Source organism: Oncorhynchus masou, chromosome 6 (assembly GCF_036934945.1).
Source record: "Oncorhynchus masou masou isolate Uvic2021 chromosome 6, UVic_Omas_1.1, whole genome shotgun sequence".
NCBI classification, from domain to species: domain Eukaryota; kingdom Metazoa; phylum Chordata; class Actinopteri; order Salmoniformes; family Salmonidae; genus Oncorhynchus; species Oncorhynchus masou.
Window position 1 is genome coordinate 79,697,707 of NC_088217.1, and position 17,160 is coordinate 79,714,866.

At 46.1% G+C, this 17,160-nt stretch overlaps 1 protein-coding gene across 1 annotated transcript in view; it reads right to left on the reverse strand.

Annotated features, from left to right (window-relative positions):
* The window catches only part of LOC135542745 (prostaglandin F2 receptor negative regulator-like), a 55,843-nt gene that overhangs the window by 2,916 nt on the left and 35,767 nt on the right, over window positions 1-17,160 (reverse strand). The window lies entirely within an intron of this gene.

A 17,160-nucleotide genomic window follows, 5' to 3' on the forward strand; every position in this document is an offset into this window, starting at 1 on the left:
ATCAGCAGATTGAAATTGTGGATGTAGGGACAGGAAGAGGAGACTGGATAGAGCAACAGAAAGACATTGAGGGGAGACTGGCTAGAGAGAGAAGAGAGGGGGAAGGGAATGGGACGGAGAGACAGAATAGAGGGGGAGGGGACTGGATAGAGACACAGAAGTAGAAGGGGGAGGAGAAAATGTAAAGTATTTTATAGAAATCTTTTCCATGTGGTTGAGGCCGAAGGTTTTATCAGTCTATCGCTGAACCTACAGTTAGTGTCTGGTGTTGCCACCGTCTCAATGTTGATCTGTGATGGGAATTCATGATCTGAAGGAAAACTCTACATGTGAATAGACATGCTATCACTGAGAGAACATAGAACACAGTACACATCTTCCATATGGATACAACTGTTTCTCTATCCATATATCTGTGTTTCTGTGCTATGGGCTCTTAGCAAAGGTCTAAAGAGGAGCAGCTTTAACCAGTCATTAATGTGTCTAAAAGGGACTATCATTACTGTCCCACCCACACACAGATTACACATCAATACTATGTGTGTGTCTCTACAGCCACCTTTAGAGAACATCTCACAGAAAGAGAAAGAGGGAAGGAACAAGAAAATAAAGAAGATGTTCTAGAGAAGATGGAGAAAAAAAAGAGAACGAGAGTGAGGGAGAGAGCGAGCGAGAGCGAGCAACGACAGCGCAACGAGAGAGCGACAGCGCAACGAGAGAGCGACAGCGCAACGAGAGAGCGACAGCGCAACGAGAGAGCGACAGAGCAACGAGAGAGCGACAGAGCAACGAGAGAGCGACAGAGCAACGAGAGAGCGACAGCGCAACGAGAGAGCGACAGCGCAACGAGAGAGCGAGAGAGCAAGAAACGAGAGAGCAAGAAACGAGAGAGAGGGCAGTGCTAGTGATCCAGAATGTGGTATGACTTCTTCAGTCAGATTTGCTATCCTGTCCAGCAGCCTCTAATGACTGGACATCTTAACCACCAATACAGAGTTCGCCACTGGAGAGTTGGAAGTCAAAATAAATCATTAGGTACTATGGGGTGAATCCTAACTAAGTAACATTTTCACTTCGCATCAATGTGTGACTAACTGCTAATACAAGGCCTACTTAGTAAAAAATATGAAGATGCTGATGGTAATGATGATGATGAATAAGATGGGGAAAGGCAGGAAGGGACACATCTATATTTATAGAGATGGAACGGAGGGCACCACGACCCCTCGTTTCCACAACCTCAGTGTCCGGATTCAAGAGGTGACTGGATGTGACACGAGCCTAAACGTAGAGGACCACAGGACTAACGGACCAATCAGGCCGATTCCTGCAGACCTAATTGAGGACTGGTCAGTGGACGTTAGTCTTAAGGGGATAGTTTGGTAGCTGGGCTGTTGTCAGTCGTAACCCTTTTCACTCCTAGAATTGGGACTGTATGGATAGGGCCAATTTGAAATGTTTTTAACAGAGGAAATACGAAAAATAATATGCATAACCAATGATAAGGGAACAGTTTAGAGATTAAGGGGAAATTATCTGACCAAAAGGTGAGAACACAACAGTTCACCTGACAAGACTGAATCCAAACATTATACTGTCGTGGCCAAAAGTTGAGAATGACACAAATATTAATTTCCACAAATTTGGCTGCTTCAGTGTCTTCAGATATTTTTGTCAGATGTTACTACAGAATACTGAAGTATAATTACAAGCATTTCATAACGGTCAAAGGCTTTTATTGACAATTACATTAAGTTGATGCAAAGAGTCAATATTTGCAGTGTTGGCCCTTCTTTTTCAAGACCTCTGCAATCCACCCTGGCATGCTGTCAATTAACTTCTGGGCCACATCCTGACTGATGGCAGCCCATTTTTGCATAATCAATGCTTGGAGTTTGTCAGAATGTGTGTTTTTGTTTGTCCTCCCGCCTCTTGAGGATTGACCACAAGTTCTCAATGGGATTAAGGTCTGGGGAGTTTCCTGACCATGGACCTAAAATATTGATGTTTTGTTCCCCAAGCCAATTAGTTATCACTTTTGCCTTATGGCACAGTGCTCCATCATGCTGGAAAAGGCATTGTTCATCACCAAACTGTTCCTGGGTGGTTGGGAGAAGTTGCTCTCGGAGGATGTGTTGGTACCATTCTTTATTCATGACTGTGTTCGTAGGCAAAATTGTGAGAGCCCACTCCCTTGTCTGAGAAGCAACCCCACACATGGTCTCAGGATGCTTTACTGTTGGCATGACACAGGACTGATGGTAGCACTCACCTTGTCTTCTCCGGACAAGCTTTTTTCCAGATGCCCCAAACAACCGGAAAGGGGATTCAGAGAAAATGACTTTACCCCAGTCCTCAGTAGTCCAATACCTGTTGCAGTATATCAGTCTGTCCCTGATGTTTTTCCTGGAGAGAAGTGGCTTCTTTGCTGCCCTTCTTGACACCAGTTCTTGATGATCCGATAAATGGTTGATTTAGGTGCAATCTTACTGGCAGCAATATCCTTGCCTGTGAAGCCCTTTTTGTGCAAAACAATGATGGCACGTGTGTGACAGAGGAAGAACAATGATTCCAAGCACCACCCTCCTTTTGAAGCTTCCAGTCTGTTATTTGAACACAATCAGCATGACAGAGTGATCTCCAGCCCTGTCCTCGTCAACACTCACAACTGTGTTAACGAGAGAATCACTGACATGTCAGCTGGTCCTTTTGTGGCAGGGCTGAAATGCAGTCGAAATGTTTTTTTGGGGGGATTCAGTTCATTTGCATGGCAAAGAGGGACTTTGCAATTAATTGCAATTCATCTGATCACTCTTCATAACATTCTGGAGTATATGTAAATTGGCATCATACAAACTGAGGCAGCAAACTTTGTGAAAATTAATATGCGTGTCATTCTCAACTTTAGGTCACGACTGTACACTTCACTTTATGTGCATTTTACATTTAAAGTACTTTTTGCAGGGTTTCTCATAACGAAAATCAAAAAAATACTCTGGATACATTCAGTAACATAGAAAATGGTTGCTTGAATGGGAAGAGGTCCAGGGAAAGTGTCAGTTACATGCATGTCAATCAAAAAACGGCCCATTATAAAGCTCAACATGGTTCAGGTGTGCATCGTTTGAAAGCCTGTTCTATTACCAACATTAGTAGTTCCCTGCGTGTTCGGCTGCAAATTTTCTTCACAATACGAGAAATATAGGCTCATTCTGTTCAGAACAATCCAGGGTATAACATGTAATCTTGTCATTTTACACCAAAAATAGCTAATAAACGTTGACACTGTAAATAAATACATTTTAAAATATGGAAATGTGAAGTACACATTATGACATCAAACCGGTATTATAATCCTCAACGTCTCGTCTTTCAGAACACATGGACTCCTCTAGATTTACAGCATTCCCCTCGCTCAGATTACAAACTAAATTACTAAAGTAGCCAAAATCATCCGCGACGAGTTACAGGTGCTGAGACTACTATTTGTAAAAAGTAGTAGTGGTAGTACGTTGCTAGGTAACAATGTAAACAATGCCACTTTATATGAACGGGACCATGTGTATATCATCTCATATCATGGATAGGAGAGGCTCTAACAATGGGAACTCTAAACCACCCGTCGTATAAACACATTTAGAACGTCTGCCAGTTGAAACTCATACAACGTTGTAAAGCAGACAGCTTGAGCTCTGACGTCATATACAACATGTTACTGTACAGCCCCTGCATTCCAATTGAGGTGCTCATTAATGACCAAATCTGCCATTTTCAAACAGTATATAGGATGACAGGGGCTGTGAGTGTAAAGGGTTAATAGTTTGGTAGCTGGGCCTTTTATATTGAATAGTAAGCAGTGTTTCTATGAAGCCACTCAGTTCCTATCTGAAAGGATCTCCTAAGTTATAAAGCCTCATAAAGCTACCGTTTGCCTCCTTTGACATTGAATACAATTATAACAAAGGACAGGAAGCGAGAACGAAGATATTGAAACAACAACACATCCCTGGAGTTGTATGAACACCCATTACACTATCCAAATAGAAGATATCTAAAGAGGAATTAAGGTGACCCACCACACCTTGGAGAAACAAAAAGGTACCTGCCAAGACCCCTGTACCAGGCACTGCAGATAACATTCTCTCATGCACATGCACACATGCCTGCGAACACACACAGCCTCAGATTGGTCCCAGCTGTTTCAGTGGACTGTAATTCCTTGAATACACTGCTCTTTGAACCACATGCGTTGCAACAATAACCAAGACGGCAAAACAAATACATTATCACCAGTGTTCGCATTAACAAGCTTGATCCCCACCACAACACTAAGATTCCTCCCACTGGCCCCTTTATCCTCTCTTCCACCTCCATCCTCCCCTCCACCTCTATCCTCTCCTCTATCCTCCCCTCCACCTCATCAACACCAGGATCCGCTAAGGAGAAATAAAACTAGATTGTCTTCACATCGAAATGAACTGAATAAAATATATTTGATTGGTTCATTCCATGTATTGATCCCCAGAGGGGGGAGTTAGTTAGTTTTGCCAGCAGCAGCAGAAGGTAAAGACCAATAGTGGTAGAGACACTACAGTCATCCAGAACACAGAACTCAACAGGGATACTGCCACTGATGTCTAATAGACTTTGTTCTATTACACGTGGGCCATAAAGCGCTGCTACAACACAGCACACAGGAATACTAAACACTGCATGGACCTCGTAGAATCACAATGAGCAGAACGGCCATTCCAATTACGAGCAATGGGCCATAACCGACGGTCAGCAGCCATTTTGGGTGTCTCATTTTGAATTGACGCTAACAAGTCACGACGTCGCGTAAATTCTATTGTGTCGCCAATATTTGGTTGGAATGTGAAAAATGTTGTAATTCTTAGTTATGGGCTGATCTAAAGAGACATTTTGTGCAGTAGGGTGCCATTTCACACACAACTCATGTCTGTTCTGTTACCCCTTCTATTTCTATGCTCAGGCCGTCCTCCCCTTTATTACCAGAAGGACTTAATGGCCTGAGTGAGTCTCTTTCCCCGCACCAGTGAGTTAGACCGTTCTCTCTTCACCAGTCCTTTAGGTCTCTCCAGTCTCCTCTTCCCCCTGTGAGGGGGAAATGGACCATGGAATAGAACTATTAATTACTGGCTGTAGACGAGAAGAGAACAGGGTTGGCAGGCTAGTTTGATTCTGTGGGGCAAGCTAGGAGAGAACAGGTTTAGCAGGCTAGTTTGATTCTGTGGGGCAAGCTAGGAGAGAACAGGTTTAGCAGGCTAGTTTGATTCTGTGGGGCAGGCTAGGAGAGAACAGGTTTAGCAGGCCAGTTAGATTCTGTGGGGCAAGCTAGGAGAGAACAGGTTTAGCAGGCCAGTTAGATTCTGTGGGGCAGGCTAGGAGAGGAGACTAGAGACTCAGTGAAGTGCTCTAGTCGTAAAGGATGGTTCAATCCTAGTCAGATGTTTACATGCTTCTTTAGTGGGTTTACATTTTTTTTATATTTAACTAGGCAAGTCAGTTAAGAACACATTTTTGTTTACAATGACGGCATATCCCGGCCAAAACCGGACGACGCTGGGCCAATTGTGAGCTGCTCTATGGGCCTACCAATCACGGCCGGATGTGATGCGGTACTGGGCCGAGTCCATATTCCACTCCATTCAAAGAAAATTAAAACCAATAAACTATTTTATGTTCCACCTTTCTCTTGATCTTAATTTAACCTCCTGTTGTCCTTTTTATGTTATGTCCTCTCATGGCAGCAACTGGCACAAGCAGGGACAACGTCTTCAGTGTCTCCCCTAAGGAAACAGACTCCATCCTCTGGGTACAGAGACACGACAGCATCTGAGAAAAGCAGCTGTTGCTTTTCAGCTCCAACTGCTGCCATACAAACAAACACATAACTCTGCTCTGATGACAACATCCTCGTGTCCCAACCTCTCACACACACTATACCTTTGCTGTGCATTTCTCACGTTGTGAACATCTGACGTCTCCCGTTAGTTTTGGTCAGCAGGCATCAACATGCCAGGCCAACAGCTAGCTAGCTTTCTCAACAGCATCAGTTATCAAGTGCAACATTCCCACCAACACATGTGCAGTCTGTCGGTCTCACACAATCACCACACCGGCTGCGTCCTAATGGTCTAATATACATGTATTTCCTTGATGTCCACTAATCTGAAAGGACATGATGGATTAAAAAATAATATTGGTCTGTTATATCAGCTGGGAAAGGAAACAAGGAAAGGTGGCTCTTTGTGTCATCTTGTGGTCTCTCTGTGACGCTAGGTCTTGTGGGTAGGTCCATTCCAGTGCTGCATAGGAATGTGATTCTCCTGCTCAGGCTTGTTCCTGCACATGTTGTATATAGAGTATCACTGTGGATTACTCAACACTTACACCAAACCATCAGTCCTGTCAGGTACCATCTAGTCCCTCTCCTTTCTATAGAGCAGTGGTTCCCAAACTTTTTATAGTCCCGCACCCCTTCAAACATTCAACTTCCAGCTGCGTACCCCCTCTAGCACCAGGGTCAGCACACTGTTTTTTGGCATCATTGGAAGCCTGCCACACACACTATCCATTTATTAAACTTGTCATCAAAAACCCGGCTTGTGGGAAGTGACAAAGAGCTCTTATAGGACCAGGGCACAAATAATAATCAACAACCATTTTTCTCTTTATTTAAACATTTTACATATAAAACCTTAAGTCATCGAAAATTGTGAGTACCGTAACTCACCACAGGTTAATGAGAAGGGTGTGCTTGAAATGATGCACATAACTCTGCAATGTTGGGTTGTATTGGAGAGGGTCTCAGTCTTAAATACAGTGCCTTGCGAAAGTATTCGGCCCCCTTGAACTTTGCGACCTTTTGCCACATTTCAGGCTTCAAACATAAAGATATAAAACTGTATTTTTTTTGTGAAGAATCAACAACAAGTGGGACACAATCATGAAGTGGAACGACATTTATTGGATATTTCAAACTTTTTTAACAAATCAAAAACTGAAAAATTGGGTGTGCTAAATTATTACGCGCGCTAAGACAGAGGTTGGGTAACACCATCCGGTGCATGACTAAACAGAACACACACACCAAACCATGTGAGGTTAGGACACCGCAGACGTCAGGGTTGGGCAATACCGTATCAGTCGGCACATGACGAAACTAAACAAACCACTGCCACACCTGAAGGAAACGAGATGTATCGGTTTTAGTATTAGTAGGATTAGTTGGAACAAATTGGCTTGAATAGTAGATCACAATACCTATTGTGAGGCATCATGACCAAGTTAATAAGAAGGTAAGTCTGGCTCATGGAATTCTTAAAACTACAGGTCAGGGTCTGCAGGCTTTCACTCCAGCCGAGCTCTAATTAATTAACACCTGATTCAACTAAATCAGAGGTCTTGATAATCAGCTGATTGGTTGAATTGGGTATGTCAGTGCTGTGATGGAACAAAAGCCTAGGCTACACCCGAAAGCTCTCACCACTGTCAGAGAAAATTCTGCCGTCGATTGAGAAGACAAAATGCCATTCTAACCAAAAAAAAGCCATGAGCTAATTAACAGACTAACAGTGTAGTTCAGTAATACCATTCCCCTGCAGCCTTCCAGCTGTCTCCCTGTAGGTAACTAACTAACAGACTAAGTGTAGTTCAGTAATACCATTCCCCTGCAGCCTTCCAGCTGTCTCCCTGTAGGTAACTAACTGACAGTGTAGTTCAGTAATACCATTCCCCTGCAGCCTTCCAGCTGTCTCCCTGTAGGTAACTAACTGACAGTGTAGTTCAGTAATACCATTCCCCTGCAGCCTTCCAACTGTCTCCCTGTAGGTAACTAACTGACAGTGTAGTTCAGTAATACCATTCCCCTGCAGCCTTCCAGCTGTCTCCCTGTAGGTAACTAACAGACAGTGTAGTTCAGTAATACCATTCCCCTGCAGCCTTCCAGCGGTCTCCCTGTAGGTAACTAACAGTAGTTCAGTAATACCATTCCCCCTGCAGCATTCCAGCTGTCTCCCTGTAGGTAACTAACTGACAGTGTAGTTCAGTAATACCATTCCCCCTGCAGCCTTCCAGCTGTCTCCCTGTAGGTAACTAACTGACAGTGTAGTTCAGTAATACCATTCCCCTGCAGCCTTCTAGCTGTCTCCCTGTAGGTAACTAACAGTAGTTCAGTAATACCATTCCCCTGCAGCCTTCCAGCTGTCTCCCTGTAGGTAACTAACAGTAGTTCAGGAAAACCATTCCCCTGCAGCCTTCCAGCTGTCTCCCTGTAGGTAACTAACTGACAGTGTAGTTCAGTAATACCATTCCCCTGCAGCCTTCCAGCTGTCTCCCTGTAGGTAACTAACTGAGTAGTTCAGTAATACCATTCCCCCTGCAGCCTTCCAGCTGTCTCCCTGTAGGTAACTAACAGTAGTTCAGTAATACCATTCTCCTGCAGCCTTCCAGCTGTCTCCCTGTAGGTAACTGAGTAGTTCAGTAATACCATTCCCCTGCAGCCTTCCAGCTGTCTCCCTGTAGGTAACTAACAGTAGTTCAGTAATACCATTCCCCCTGCAGCCTTCCAGCTGTCTCCCTGTAGGTAACTAACAGTAGTTCAGTAATACCATTCCCCTGCAGCCTTCCAGCTGTCTCCCTGTAGGTAACTAACAGAGTAGTTCAGTAATACCATTCCCCCTGCAGCCTTCCAGCTGTCTCTCTGTAGGTAACTAACTGAGTAGTTCAGTAATACCATTCCCCTGCAGCCTTCCAGCTGTCTCCCTGTAGGTAACTAACTGACAGTGTAGTTCAGTAATACCATTCCCCTGCAGCCTTCCAGCGGTCTCCCTGTAGGTAACTGACAGTGTAGTTCAGTAATACCATTCCCCTGCAGCCTTCCAGCTGTCTCCCTGTAGGTAACTAACTGACAGTGTAGTTCAGTAATACCATTCCCCTGCAGCCTTCCAGCTGTCTCCCTGTAGGTAACTAACTGACAGTGTAGTTCAGTAATACCATTCCCCTGCAGTCTTCCAGCTGTCTCCCTGTAGGTAACTAACAGAGTAGTTCAGTAATACCATTCCCCTGCAGCCTTCCAGCTGTCTCCCTGTAGGTAACTAACTGAGTAGTTCAGTAATACCATTCCCCCTGCAGCCTTCCAGCTGTCTCCCTGTAGGTAACTAACTAACTGCGTAGTTCAGTAATACCATTCCCCTGCAGCCTTCCAGCTGTCTCCCTGTAGGTAACTAACTGACAGTGTAGTTCAGTAATACCATTCCCCTGCAGCCTTCCAGCTGTCTCCCTGTAGGTAACTAACAGTAGTTCAGTAATACCAATCCCCTGCAGCCTTCCAGCTGTCTCCCTGTAGGTAACTAACAGAGTAGTTCAGTAATACCATTCCCCCTGCAGCCTTCCAGCTGTCTCCCTGTAGGTAACTAACTGAGTAGTTCAGTAATACCATTCCCCTGCAGCCTTCCAGCTGTCTCCCTGTAGGTAACTGACAGTGTAGTTCAGTAATACCATTCTCCTGCAGCCTTCCAGCTGTCTCCCTGTAGGTAACTGAGTAGTTCAGTAATACCATTCCCCTGCAGCCTTCCAGCTGTCTCCCTGTAGGTAACTAACAGTAGTTCAGTAATACCATTCCCCTGCAGCCTTCCAGCTGTCTCCCTGTAGGTAACTAACAGTAGTTCAGTAATACCATTCCCCCTGCAGCCTTCCAGCTGTCTCCCTGTAGGTAACTAACTAACAGTGTAGTTCAGTAATACCATTCCCCTGCAGCCTTCCAGCTGTCTCCCTGTAGGTAACTAACAGTAGTTCAGTAATACCATTCCCCTGCAGCCTTCCAGCTGTCTCCCTGTAGGTAACTAACAGTAGTTCAGTAATACCATTCCCCCTGCAGCCTTCCAGCTGTCTCCCTGTAGGTAACTAACTAACAGTGTAGTTCAGTAATACCATTCCCCTGCAGCCTTCCAGCTGTCTCCCTGTAGGTAACTAACAGTAGTTCAGTAATACCATTCCCCCTGCAGCCTTCCAGCTGTCTCCCTGTAGGTAACTAACTAACTGTGTAGTTCAGTAATACCATTCCCCTGCAGCCTTCCAGCTGTCTCCCTGTAGGTAACTAACTGACAGTGTAGTTCAGTAATACCATTCCCCTGCAGCCTTCCAGCTGTCTCCCTGTAGGTAACTAACTGACAGTGTAGTTCAGTAATACCATTCCCCTGCAGCCTTCCAGCGGTCTCCCTGTAGGTAACTAACTGACAGTGTAGTTCAGTAATACCATTCCCCTGCAGCCTTCCAGCTGTCTCCCTGTAGGTAACTAACTGAGTGTAGTTCAGTAATACCATTCCCCCTGCAGCCTTCCAGCTGTCTCCCTGTAGGTAACTAACTAAATGTGTAGTTCAGTAATACCATTCCCCTGCAGCCTTCCAGCTGTCTCCCTGTAGGTAACTAACTGACAGTGTAGTTCAGTAATACCATTCCCCTGCAGCCTTCCAGCTGTCTCCCTGTAGGTAACTAACTAACTGTGTAGTTCAGTAATACCATTCCCCCTGCAGCCTTCCAGCTGTCTCCCTGTAGGTAACTAACTAACAGACTAAGTGTAGTTCAGTAATACCATTCCCACTGCAGCTTTCCAGCTGTCTCCCTGTAGGTAACTGAGTAGTTCAGTAATACCATTCCATTGCAGCCTTCCAGCTGTCTCCCTGTAGGTAACTAACTGAGTAGTTCAGTAATACCATTCCCCCTGCAGCCTTCCAGCTGTCTCCCTGTAGGTAACTAACAGTAGTTCAGTAATACCATTCCCCTGCAGCCTTCCAGCTGGCTCCCTGTAGGTAACTAACAGTAGTTCAGTAATACCATTCCCCTGCAGCCTTCCAGCTGTCTCCCTGTAGGTAACTAACTGTAGTTCAGTAATACCATTCCCCTGCAGCCTTCTAGCTGTCTCCCTGTAGGTAACTAACTGACAGTGTAGTTCAGTAATACCATTCCCCTGCAGCCTTCCAGCTGTCTCCCTGTAGGTAACTAACTGACAGTGTAGTTCATTAATACCATTCCCCTGCAGCCTTCCAGCTGTCTCCCTGTAGGTAACTAACTGACAGTGTAGTTCAGTAATACCATTCCCCCTGCAGCCTTCCAGCTGTCTCCCTGTAGGTAACTAACAGTGTAGTTCAGTAATACCATTCCCCTGCAGCCTTCCAGCTGTCTCCCTGTAGGTAACTAACAGTAGTTCAGTAATACCATTCCCCCTGCAGCCTTCCAGCTGTCTCCCTGTAGGTAACTAACTAACTGTGTAGTTCAGTAATACCATTCCCCCTGCAGCCTTCCAGCTGTCTCCCTGTAGGTAACTAACTGACAGTGTAGTTCAGTAATACCATTCCCCCTGCAGCCTTCCAGCTGTCTCCCTGTCGGTAACTAACTAACAGTGTAGTTCAGTAATACCATTCCCCTGCAGCCTTCCAGCTGTCTCCCTGTAGGTAACTAACTGACAGTGTAGTTCAGTAATACCATTCCCCCTGCAGCCTTCTGGCTGTCTCCCTGTAGGTAACTAACTGACAGTGTAGTTCAGTAATACCATTCCCCTGCAGCCTTCCAGCTGTCTCCCTGTAGGTAACTAACTGACAGTGTAGTTCAGTAATACCATTCCCCTGCAGCCTTCCAGCGGTCTCCCTGTAGGTAACTAACTGACAGTGTAGTTCAGTAATACCATTCCCCTGCAGCCTTCCAGCTGTCTCCCTGTAGGTAACTAACTGAGTGTAGTTCAGTAATACCATTCCCCCTGCAGCCTTCCAGCTGTCTCCCTGTAGGTAACTAACAGTAGTTCAGTAATACCATTCCCCCTGCAGCCTTCCAGCTGTCTCCCTGTAGGTAACTAACTGACAGTGTAGTTCAGTAATACCATTCCCCTGCAGCCTTCCAGCTGTCTCCCTGTAGGTAACTAACAGTAGTTCAGTAATACCATTCCCCCTGCAGCCTTCCAGCTGTCTCCCTGTAGGTAACTAACTAACTGTGTAGTTCAGTAATACCATTCCCCCTGCAGCCTTCCAGCTGTCTCCCTGTAGGTAACTAACTAACTGTGTAGTTCAGTAATACCATTCCCCCTGCAGCATTCCAGCTGTCTCCCTGTAGGTAACTAACTGACAGTGTAGTTCAGTAATACCATTCCCCTGCAGCCTTCCAGCTGTCTCCCTGTAGGTAACTAACAGTAGTTCAGTAATACCATTCCCCCTGCAGCCTTCCAGCTGTCTCCCTGTAGGTAACTAACTGACAGTGTAGTTCAGTAATACCATTCCCCCGCAGCCTTCCAGCTGTCTCCCTGTAGGTAACTAACAGTAGTTCAGTAATACCATTCCCCCTGCAGCCTTCCAGCTGTCTCCCTGTAGGTAACTAACTAACTGTGTAGTTCAGTAATACCATTCCCCCTGCAGCCTTCCAGCTGTCTCCCTGTCGGTAACTAACTAACAGTGTAGTTCAGTAATACCATTCCCCTGCAGCCTTCCAGCTGTCTCCCTGTAGGTAACTAACTGACAGTGTAGTTCAGTAATACCATTCCCCCTGCAGCCTTCTAGCTGTCTCCCTGTAGGTAACTAACTGACAGTGTAGTTCAGTAATACCATTCCCCTGCAGCCTTCCAGCTGTCTCCCTGTAGGTAACTAACTGACAGTGTAGTTCAGTAATACCATTCCCCTGCAGCCTTCCAGCTGTCTCCCTGTAGGTAACTAACTGACAGTGTAGTTCAGTAATACCATTCCCCCTGCAGCCTTCTAGCTGTCTCCCTGTAGGTAACTAACTGACAGTGTAGTTCAGTAATACCATTCCCCTGCAGCCTTCCAGCTGTCTCCCTGTAGGTAACTAACTGACAGTGTAGTTCAGTAATACCATTCCCCCTGCAGCCTTCCAGCTGTCTCCCTGTAGGTAACTAACAGTAGTTCAGTAATACCATTCCCCCTGCAGCCTTCCAGCTGTCTCCCTGTAGGTAACTAACAGAGTAGTTCAGTAATACCATTCCCCCTGCAGCCTTCCAGCTGTCTCCCTGTAGGTAACTAACTGACAGTGTAGTTCAGTAATACCATTCCCCTGCAGCCTTCCAGCTGTCTCCCTGTAGGTAACTAACTGACAGTGTAGTTCAGTAATACCATTCCCCCTGCAGCCTTCCAGCTGTCTCCCTGTCGGTAACTAACTAACAGTGTAGTTCAGTAATACCATTCCCCTGCAGCCTTCCAGCTGTCTCCCTGTAGGTAACTAACTGACAGTGTAGTTCAGTAATACCATTCCCCCTGCAGCCTTCTAGCTGTCTCCCTGTAGGTAACTAACTGACAGTGTAGTTCAGTAATACCATTCCCCTGCAGCCTTCCAGCTGTCTCCCTGTAGGTAACTAACTGACAGTGTAGTTCAGTAATACCATTCCCCTGCAGCCTTCCAGCGGTCTCCCCGTAGGTAACTAACTGACAGTGTAGTTCAGTAATACCATTCCCCTGCAGCCTTCCAGCTGTCTCCCTGTAGGTAACTAACTAAATGTGTAGTTCAGTAATACCATTCCCCTGCAGCCTTCCAGCTGTCTCCCTGTAGGTAACTAACTGACAGTGTAGTTCAGTAATACCATTCCCCTGCAGCCTTCCAGCTGTCTCCCTGTAGGTAACTAACTGACAGTGTAGTTCAGCAATACCATTCCCCTGCAGCCTTCCAGCTGTCTCCCTGTAGGTAACTAACTGACAGTGTAGTTCAGTAATACCATTCCCCTGCAGCCTTCCAGCTGTCTCCCTGTAGGTAACTAACTAAATGTGTAGTTCAGTAATACCATTCCCCTGCAGCCTTCCAGCTGTCTCCCTGTAGGTAACTAACTGACAGTGTAGTTCAGTAATACCATTCCCCCTGCAGCCTTCCAGCTGTCTCCCTGTAGGTAACTAACTAACTGTGTAGTTCAGTAATACCATTCCCCCTGCAGCCTTCCAGCTGTCTCCCTGTAGGTAACTAACTGACAGTGTAGTTCAGTAATACCATTCCCCCTGCAGCCTTCCAGCTGTCTCCCTGTAGGTAACTAACAGTAGTTCAGTAATACCATTCCCCCTGCAGCCTTCCAGCTGTCACCTGTAGGTAACTAACTGACAGTGTAGTTCAGTAATACCATTCCCCTGCAGCCTTCCAGCTGTCTCCCTGTAGGTAACTAACAGTAGTTCAGTAATACCATTCCCCCTGCAGCCTTCCAGCTGTCTCCCTGTAGGTAACTAACTGACAGTGTAGTTCAGTAATACCATTCCCCCGCAGCCTTCCAGCTGTCTCCCTGTAGGTAACTAACAGTAGTTCAGTAATACCATTCCCCTGCAGCCTTCCAGCGGTCTCCCTGTAGGTAACTAACTGACAGTGTAGTTCAGTAATACCATTCCCCTGCAGCCTTCCAGCTGTCTCCCTGTAGGTAACTAACTAAATGTGTAGTTCAGTAATACCATTCCCCTGCAGCCTTCCAGCTGTCTCCTGTAGGTAACTAACTGACAGTGTAGTTCAGTAATACCATTCCCCTGCAGCCTTCCAGCTGTCTCCCTGTAGGTAACTAACTGACAGTGTAGTTCAGTAATACCATTCCCCTGCAGCCTTCCAGCTGTCTCCCTGTAGGTAACTAACTAAATGTGTAGTTCAGTAATACCATTCCCCTGCAGCCTTCCAGCTGTCTCCCTGTAGGTAACTAACTGACAGTGTAGTTCAGTAATACCATTCCCCCTGCAGCCTTCCAGCTGTCTCCCTGTAGGTAACTAACTAAATGTGTAGTTCAGTAATACCATTCCCCTGCAGCCTTCCAGCTGTCTCCCTGTAGGTAACTAACTGACAGTGTAGTTCAGTAATACCATTCCCCTGCAGCCTTCCAGCTGTCTCCCTGTAGGTAACTAACTGACAGTGTAGTTCAGTAATACCATTCCCCTGCAGCCTTCCAGCTGTCTCCCTGTAGGTAACTAACAGAGTAGTTCAGTAATACCATTCCCCCTGCAGCCTTCCAGCTGTCTCCCTGTAGGTAACTAACTGAGTAGTTCAGTAATACCATTCCCCTGCAGCCTTCCAGCTGTCAACTGTAGGTAACTAACTGACAGTGTAGTTCAGTAATACCATTCCCCTGCAGCCTTCCAGCTGTCTCCTGTAGGTAACTAACAGTAGTTCAGTAATACCATTCCCCTGCAGCCTTCCAGCTGTCTCCCTGTAGGTAACTAACTGACAGTGTAGTTCAGTAATACCATTCCCCTGCAGCCTTCCAGCTGTCTCCCTGTAGGTAACTAACAGTAGTTCAGTAATACCAATCCCCCTGCAGCCTTCCAGCTGTCTCCCTGTAGGTAACTAACTGACAGTGTAGTTCAGTAATACCATTCCCCTGCAGCCTTCCAGCTGTCTCCCTGTAGGTAACTAACTGACAGTGTAGTTCAGTAATACCATTCCCCCTGCAGCCTTCCAGCTGTCTCCCTGTAGGTAACTAACTGACAGTGTAGTTCAGTAATACCATTCCCCTGCAGCCTTCCAGCTGTCTCCCTGTAGGTAACTAACTAACAGACTAAGTGTAGTTCAGTAATACCATTCCCCTGCAGCCTTCCAGCTGTCTCCCTGTAGGTAACTAACAGTAGTTCAGTAATACCATTCCCCTGCAGCCTTCCAGCTGTCTCCCTGTAGGTAACTAACTGACAGTGTAGTTCAGTAATACCATTCCCCTGCAGCCTTCCAGCTGTCTCCCTGTAGGTAACTAACTGACAGTGTAGTTCAGTAATACCATTCCCCTGCAGCCTTCCAGCTGTCTCCCTGTAGGTAACTAACTGACAGTGTAGTTCAGTAATACCATTCCCCTGCAGCCTTCCAACTGTCTCCCTGTAGGTAACTAACTGACAGTGTAGTTCAGTAATACCATTCCCCTGCAGCCTTCCAGCTGTCTCCCTGTAGGTAACTAACTGACAGTGTAGTTCAGTAATACCATTCCCCTGCAGCCTTCCAGCTGTCTCCCTGTAGGTAACTAACTGTGTAGTTCAGTAATACCATTCCACTGCAGCCTTCCAGCTGTCTCCCTGTAGGTAACTAACTGACAGTGTAGTTCAGTAATACCATTCCCCTGCAGCCTTCCAGCTGTCTCCCTGTAGGTAACTAACTGACAGTGTAGTTCAGTAATACCATTCCCCTGCAGCCTTCCAGCTGTCTCCCTGTAGGTAACTAACTGAGTAGTTCAGTAATACCATTCCCCCTGCAGCCTTCCAGCTGTGTCCCTGTAGGTAACTAACTGAGTAGTTCAGTAATACCATTCCCCTGCAGCCTTCCAGCTGCCTCCCTGTAGGTAACTAACAGTAGTTCAGTAATACCATTCCCCTGCAGCCTTCCAGCTGTCTCCCTGTAGGTAACTAACAGAGTAGTTCAGTAATACCATTCCCCCTGCAGCCTTCCAGCTGTCTCCCTGTAGGTAACTAACTGAGTAGTTCAGTAATACCATTCCCCCTGCAGCCTTCCAGCTGTCTCCCTGTAGGTAACTAACTGAGTAGTTCAGTAATACCATTCCCCTGCAGCCTTCCAGCTGTCAACTGTAGGTAACTAACTGACAGTGTAGTTCAGTAATACCATTCCCCTGCAGCCTTCCAGCTGTCTCCCTGTAGGTAACTAACAGTAGTTCAGTAATACCATTCCCCCTGCAGCCTTCCAGCTGTCTCCCTGTAGGTAACTAACTGACAGTGTAGTTCAGTAATACCATTCCCCTGCAGCCTTCCAGCTGTCTCCCTGTAGGTAACTAACAGTAGTTCAGTAATACCATTCCCCCTGCAGCCTTCCAGCTGTCTCCCTGTAGGTAACTAACTGACAGTGTAGTTCAGTAATACCATTCCCCTGCAGCCTTCCAGCTGTCTCCCTGTAGGTAACTAACTGACAGTGTAGTTCAGTAATACCATTCCCCTGCAGCCTTCCAGCTGTCTCCCTGTAGGTAACTAACTGACAGTGTAGTTCAGTAATACCATTCCCCTGCAGCCTTCCAGCTGTCTCCCTGTAGGTAACTAACTAACAGACTAAGTGTAGTTCAGTAATACCATTCCCCTGCAGCCTTCCAGCTGTCTCCCTGTAGGTAACTAACAGTAGTTCAGTAATACCATTCCCCTGCAGCCTTCCAGCTGTCTCCCTGTAGGTAACTAACTGACAGTGTAGTTCAGTAATACCATT